We start from the raw sequence: 7,637 nt of genomic DNA on the forward strand, positions 1-7,637 counted from the left end.
AATCAAAATTAAAAAAGGAAATGAAAACATTCTTCAAGTTGTTGGCACGATGGAGTCCTGCATGGTCTGTTCCATGCGCTGTGTGTCCTGTTGCTCCTCTGTCCCAGGAAGGATGCTCCTTGCCCCAGGAGGCCGCCTCCTGTGTCACTCCACATGCACTCGTACTGCTGCGTGGTGGCACGGCCACAGCCAGCTCTTTGACGTCAGGCTTGGACAGCGATGCTGATCTTCCAGCCATAAACAGTTGCAGTAGTGAGAGCCATCTCCAACCAAACAGCCACAAAAGCTCTGCAGAATGGTCCATGTCCTTGTAAGGAGATGTGCTGTTTACAAGAAATACAATTAACCAAAGGAAAAAAAAGACCCTACTGTACAATATTTACATCTAGAGGCTGGGCCAGTATTTGGTCCACAAAATCAATAAAAAAAATTCATATAGGAAGTGATCTAGTCCTGTAGGATCTGTCCATCATCAGCTGTTGGTAAAGGTCCTTCCAGGAGAGGCCTCGGGCCTGTAGTCATATTTATTCAGTGTACTGGGATAGTAGGTTGTCGTGTACACGTTGGTTTGCTGCAAGGGGTAGAAGTTGGTCCTGTCATCTGGTATCAAGTTGTTCTTGTTAAGTGTCTGTAAAAGAGAAGAGGGAATGACAGGCATGGCCACGGTGTGACACAGTTATTCCTTTCTACCTGCAGACACCTCCCTCTCACCTGCCTTCTTCAGCATGGCCTCTGCTGCAGCCACCACTGCCTTCCCTCCAGCTGGGAGAGTAAGACGGCCCCTGGAGGTCACTATGGGGCAGTCTGCAGGGACCACAGCTCCTGCCAGGTCTCCTGTGCTCCATCTGTGCTCAGCTACTGCTAGGGCCACGACCCAGAGCCCTCTCCAGAGACCTGCAGTCTCCCGATGGATGGCATGTTGTCTGAACGTCAACGTCACACAGAACCATGCTGGGCCTACACGGACCTAGGTGGTTAATGGTAGTGCTCAACCTAATCTCTTTCAAAGCGCTCATGTTACAGCCTGCAGTTCCCTCTCAAAGCAGCTGCCAAACGGCGGCTTTTTCTCTTTGGCAGAGCAGGTGTGCATTTACCTGATCTCCATCTCCATTGGTAGATATCCAGGTTTGGACCCCCCGATATTAAGTGTGTCACTTCTGTCAGCTACAGTATAAGTAACAAATCATGGTCACTTTTGGAAAAACTAAAATGACTTAAAATACTTCAACAACCATGAAACAAGTGTTGTCAACAACAGCATAAAAAGGAGAACCAGAAACACCCCTTTAACATAAAAATGTAGAGGGGTTTTTCCCCCTTCCCACCTCCCCCCTTTGATTTTTGCAAGAATTACTTTTCACACCAGCATTCCCCCCTATCCCCAAATTAAAACCCATTACTATGCCAGGTTTTTCCTATGCACAAGGATAAAATCCTGTTTTGGAAGAAGCAGTGATTGTATGAAGCTTTCTCTTTCATCTTTACAGTCTACAACTTTGGTTGTAGACATTTCTAACAACATTTCTAACAACATTTTTCAACAAGCTCCTGGCTTCAACTTCTTGTCTCTGACCTATAATGTTCCTATGCACATCCTTAAGATTTGCCATGCAGTACAGTAGGGAACTCACTGCTTTGATCTGAGGGTCAACACAGGCTTTGTTTGCTACAGCATCCTCGTGATCGAGGCACAGCACATTTAGGGAAGGTATGAGCGCATCTCCTGTCTGGAGCAGAGAGATGGAGAGGTCAGATGAGGTGGCCAGTCCAGGATCTAATGGCTGTTCCGCTACCCCAGTACTTCTGGGGAAGCCACTACACCTCAGTTCCACAAACAGCTCACACTTAACCCACCTCAAGTCCCAGTTTCTATTTAATCAAGCAATTTTACTTCATGGGGAGCGGGAGAGGAGGAGGAAGAAAAGAAGATACCTTCTTCTAATCCAATATCAGTCTCACACCTACAGCTACCATGGGAACTGTGCCTCCTCATTTTATGTAAGACATGAAGAGGAAAGACTTCCCTGTGGTAAAAGTACCCTGACAAAGACACTGTTTAATTACTGAATAGCTGAAAAACTTCTATGGAACTGGGCATTACATGAAACATCTCGTATGTGGAAACAGGAGGAGATTCAGTCCTGCTTCCTCCTGGTCTAATTGGGATCTTTCCATGCCTGGACCTACAGCACAGCACTTGTAGGAGTTAAGAGAGAATTTGTACAAGCATGTTCAAAATGACAAATACTTCCAAGGAATGAGAATTTCTGCCTTTTGATATGAAAGGAAGAAATGTCATGCTTTGCTCCCAGTCACCCAAAGAAATATTAAAATAGCGTAAGCAACAGTCTGCTGCTTTGTGCTGGAGGCTGGCAAACAAGGAAGCCAGTTTCAGTTTTCTGTTGCTTTCTATGCTTCCTTGGGAAATTCAATTAACTTCTCTGTGCTTCAGTGTTTTCTGACCCAGCTTGATAAAAATGATTGAGATCGCCTGCAAAAACTCATTTTGCTAAGTACTGTCACTGAGTCTTTGGGGGAACTGCTCTCTGGAAAACAAACAAGTGTTTGTACACGGTGTCTAAGAATTCCTATCAGCGTCCCTAGCTCAGGATGCCCACTACAGGCAGTGTAACCCAATGGCCACAGACCACCACAGCAAGAGGACAGGCTGATCCCCACTGCCACGCTCCTTGGGCACACCCAAAGGCAGTCCTGGACTTGCCTGGCTCACTTTTTGGCAGAGTTAAGACTCAAGAGATGTCAGGATTACAACCTCTCAAATTTGAAATTTGTTGGCATCAAAATCCTGACCTGGGATGGCACAAACCATCTCGATCTGAGGACAGAAACCTCAGGATTCATCTTTCTTGGCTTTCAACTGGAAAATCTGTGCGAGTTCCAACAAGTCCCACGGTGTTTAAGACCAGTCCCTTACAGCAGACTTAGCATTTAATTAACGCTATTTGCATTTATTTATTTTTTTAATCTCGTCTTACTTTTGTATAACATTTTAATTAGGGGAAAAAAAAAAACAACACAACTTTTCCTTTGCTCTTATCATTTTCATTCTTGTTTTTTTGTTTTTTGATTTTTGTTTTTGTTTTGTTTATTGAGGGCTTATATCTTTGGGAAATACCTTCTGAAAAAGGGTTTAAGAGAATTTATAATGCAATTAGCTGCAAGGAATTTGTCTCTGGAAAAACTGCGTAGGCAGTACAGTCCTAAATCATTGTGATCAATGCGCACTGTCTGCACGTTTCCCTGTACAAACTTATTGTCTGTCTCATTTTAATAAATAGGTGATTAGGTTGCCTGGCCCTAGAAATTGCCTGATATTTTGAAGAAGGAAAATTAGGCAGCAGCAAATTATAGAAATGTACACATACTGATGCACGCTCTATGTGAGAAGAGAAGCTCTGTGGTTACATCTTCCTGTGCACTTCATTCAGAGCTATAACCCTGGCTCTTGCCCTGCTCGGCCTTACTGTGACAGCACAGAGATGGCCAGCAACTTTCCTTTTGGACAGTATTCCCAGCACTATATGAGATACACCACCAAGGTCAGAGGCTCCCAACAAGCTGACCTTGCTGGAGTCACTGTGGGATGAAAGCACTCAGCTGCACCCACAGGTGCTCCCACCCGTACTTGTCAGTACCAAAGGGAAAGTTGCCTTTGTAGGGACTTATCTGTGTTGGCAGTAACTAAGCTGACATTCACAGCTGTATTTTAAACACTGAGAGAAATGGATTTCAGGCTCTCGTTATGGTCCCATCATCTCTTCAAAAGAAAGAAGATTCTGGTTGTTGCAGAACTGAGACCAGAAACTTAGCTATTGTGAAAACCAGTGTGTAGTGGTTAGAAAAAAAAGGATCCATTCAATGAACAACTAGAAACTCACCATGCATCAATCGAATATTTTTACCTGCTTCCATCCTTCCTGGATGAGCCATACCATCACAACATATTTGATATCATTCATTTTTTTCTGGTCTATTCACCACTGACCTCAATTCAGGAACTTTTTCGCAGAAGATACGCCAGCAGCATGCACTAACAAATCCCAGTGGATTGCTCAAAAGCAGGCTCAACTTCACCTTCTCCCACACGACTAACATATGAAAAGCTTCCTGTAACCTGGAAGCTCCGCCTTGTCAAACTGGAATTTGAGATGGACCAAGATGGATATGGTTTTAAGAGAACCTAAAACACCAGCAACTTACTACATTACGTGTGATCTGTCAACTAATGAAAAGGCATGATCTTGTTACCAGTGAATTACATGCCTATTGCGAGCACAGCAGAAAACTGAGTATTTCAATATTAGCAGAAATGCATAAAGAATCAGTTAGCTGTTATATTAACAATTAGTTAGAACTGAAACATGCTAACAAAAAAAATTGTTGCTATCCCCTCATGTGCTGCACTTCCTCTGGAACTCAAAACAGTGACATACACGCACAGGCTGTTTTTCCCAAGGTAAAGCCAAGCATCAGACGTGTTAAACTTGATTGCATTGGGCCATATGCATACATTTAATTTTGTTCCGCTTTTACCATTGATATTTTTAGCCAAAGTCATCATTCATATTTTCCATTTGTTGCTTTTTCTCCAGCAAAGCCTTGCCACTACTCCCCCAAATTCTGCCTCTGCTCCAAATCATTGAGTCATAATCCACTGACCTACTTGCTTACATTCTCCCAGATGTATCAAAATATCATCATGTGTAACAGTATGGGACTTTCAGTACTACTCCCATCCTACAGCTGCATGTAAAAGCTGTATAAACATTTCCTACGTGCATAAACAGATCGAATGTTTCAATTTTCAATAAACAATCATGAAAAATTCAAAACTTCACTTAGAAAAGATCTCTCCATGCCCAATTAAAAGGAATTCCCTGTTGTTTTCAGCAAGGTAATGTGAAAAGGAAGCTTCAAAAAGCATCTGATACACATATAACTGATAGCAGGAAAAAAAAGAAAAAAAAAAGGCTATCTAGTGAACGTAGTTCCCACAGGGTGACAGGCAATGACAAGATTTCCTTAATCTTATCATGCAGACCTCAGTGTTTGCGTAGAGCTCCAAATTTCTGTTTTCTGTTTTGGAGGGAAGAGTCAGTGCGTTTCCCAAAAGTTTTATAGATTTATCACCAATTACACAGCACTGCAGTCCCCATGAAATCAGCGGGGCAAAGATTTCTCCCCAGCTCAACAGTTCCCCCATTGTCTTTTGCCAAGTGATATTTCAACCCTTCCACTTCCCACCCATGACACTTTCCCTTTAAAAAGGTAAAAAGAAAGAAAGGAAAAAAGGGTGACCTTCTTAGAGAGCTTCAAACCATCCCGTGTAGCTCTTAGCCCCAAGTTTCCATCTTCAAGCTTGTTTACAATGTTGGACACTGGGGTATGTCCAATCCTCCCCTTTTTCTTCCTCACAGAGTGAGCAAAGGCACTAAGGAACAAAGGGTCCCAACTCCAGTCACTGCTAACCCTCGTCATTCACTGCAGACATATACAAAGGTCAAAAATAAAAGTCCGGGAGCCAAACAGAAACTCTGAAGTCAAGCCATTTCTCTTGGCAACATCCAAATCAAGCCCATGTGCATCCCGCATCTGCAGAAATCAGGGACAGAATTCCCACTGAACTCAGCTGCGCAATTAGCCCTAAACGAACTAAAGTAGCATTTCCAATTTTCCTGAAACAGCATCCAGCATACATCCTGTAGCAAAAGTTAGAGGGCCATTACTCCCCCTCACCCCTTAGGAAAATGGAGGCTTAAGGGAATTGTGCAATGGTGTCATGAATGCAAGATCCAACATTTAGTTTCTTCTGTGCTCTTTGAAAGTCGTTTGTTTCTTGCAGTGAAATCAGAACGAGCAAAATGCCTTTTCGATACAGATCAGCCGTTTTATGGAGCTAGCCATGCCTTCTTGTTAAAGGACATTACTTTTTGTGCTCTAGGAACATTAGCCAAATGAATTAGGTTTGCAGAAATATATTAAGAAACATTTCCCACAGCTTGTACACCTCTGGAAGCACCAAGGTAGAGAGCTCAGAATTATAATTAACCAGTAAATTTGGAAATAATTAGCATAATAATCGCGTTTCAATAAAATAAACCATATAACTAAAATAATCTCTCTCAGCAAAATTCAACACCAGGAAAACAAATGACATCTGGCCCACCCACATGCTCCCTTTCTTCTGATCAACCCGATGCCACAACACTGCTGTGTCTCACAAGCTATGCATTACAAACAGCGCTGCAAAGATGGAAAGCTGTCAGAAGGACCTTATGAGACCCATGTATTTACTGCAAGCTATGAGTGACTTGTAAGTCTATAATAATCGTTCTGTCAGATCTTTTTTAACAATCTGCTTAGTGCATTACATTAAACAAACTATCCTACCTGATGTTTTTACAAAATCTCCACACTGAAGCCAAAGGTAGCATCAGCCAGGGTTTATGCATTGAGTTTTTCCAACAGATTCAACATGGCTGTTTGCAGAATTACAAGGGGAATGTGGATGTACAGATGAAGAATCTATTTTCTCTGTAAGAAGGTACTTCCTTTCAAAAAGAGATATAAAGAAATCCCACTGTGACACTAAACTTATGATTGCACGTTCGTCTGGGATGGAAGCTTACCATATTTTTAGACTGGAAATTCTTTGTTCACTGTTATTGGTAAATAAATTAAGCAGCCCCCAAATGACGCCAGCGTCTGTAGATGTGCTCAGATTAACAATGGAACTAACGTTCAATTATAAGAAAATGAATAGCTACAGTTTTCTATAGCTGTTTGAAAATAGCTATTTTATCCTCATACTTGAGAGGGAGTGAGGTTGTATTACTGCAGTCTAAAGCTTATAAAAACCTTCAGAGTTGGCAACATAAAGGACCATTGTCAGAAAGATACTTTGGCACATTTCTGACTTTAAGCATGGGTACGATGACAAAATGAATGCATGTTGTAATAATAAGGCAAAAATGTCGTCCCTGCTTAGAATGAGATCCATGTTTTTTTTCTTAACAAGGAACTGCAGTCAATGGAAGTCTTCCCATTGCCAAGTGCAGGTGTCTAGCACTGAGCATGTTATTTACCTCTGGCTCGACAGCAGTTTGGTGGTGGCAACACCCATGATGTGGTGCCCAAATACAAAAGGAAAATTCTGGGCTGCGCTACACTGCTTCCCAACATAGCTGGTGCACAGGATACAGAGACATGACCTCAGCTGTGTGGGATGGTGCAATCTGTCTCCGTGCTGCCCTGTTGTGCCTTGGTGCATGAGCCTCTCCACTTACTGGGTCCCTCACACACACAACAGCATCACCACAGAAGTTTAGCAACTGCCCTTGGGTGTGCTATCAACTCACCAGATGTACAGTCACTGCTTTCTAAAACAGCAAGTAAGTCAAACAGTACACACTGGGTGCAGAGCATCACCTATAGGTGCTTGGCCATACTGGGCTTCAGTTTCAGGCAGCTTTCCCTGTATCACTGCAGTTACAGCCCTGACAGGGCCGCTTATAGTGGTGAATTACAAACATAAGTCATGCAGAGCAGTGCCAGCCTGCAGCACTACATTTAGCTGAGAATTGCAAAGGTGTAACTGCAGTGGTGCAAAGGAAAAA

At 42.7% G+C, this 7,637-nt stretch overlaps 1 long non-coding RNA gene across 1 annotated transcript; it reads right to left on the reverse strand.

Moving 5' to 3' along the window:
* Positions 1–434: 434 nt before the first annotated feature.
* Positions 435–2,316, reverse strand: LOC104911789. The gene is made up of 3 exons (XR_794166.3): positions 1,632–2,316; positions 1,095–1,164; positions 435–628 (listed from the first exon to the last, which is right to left on the reverse strand). It is a non-coding gene; the product is annotated as an uncharacterized LOC104911789 (long non-coding RNA).
* Positions 2,317–7,637: the final 5,321 nt, after the last annotated feature.

This window comes from Meleagris gallopavo, chromosome 7 (genome assembly GCF_000146605.3).
Source record: "Meleagris gallopavo isolate NT-WF06-2002-E0010 breed Aviagen turkey brand Nicholas breeding stock chromosome 7, Turkey_5.1, whole genome shotgun sequence".
NCBI lineage: Eukaryota > Metazoa > Chordata > Aves > Galliformes > Phasianidae > Meleagris > Meleagris gallopavo.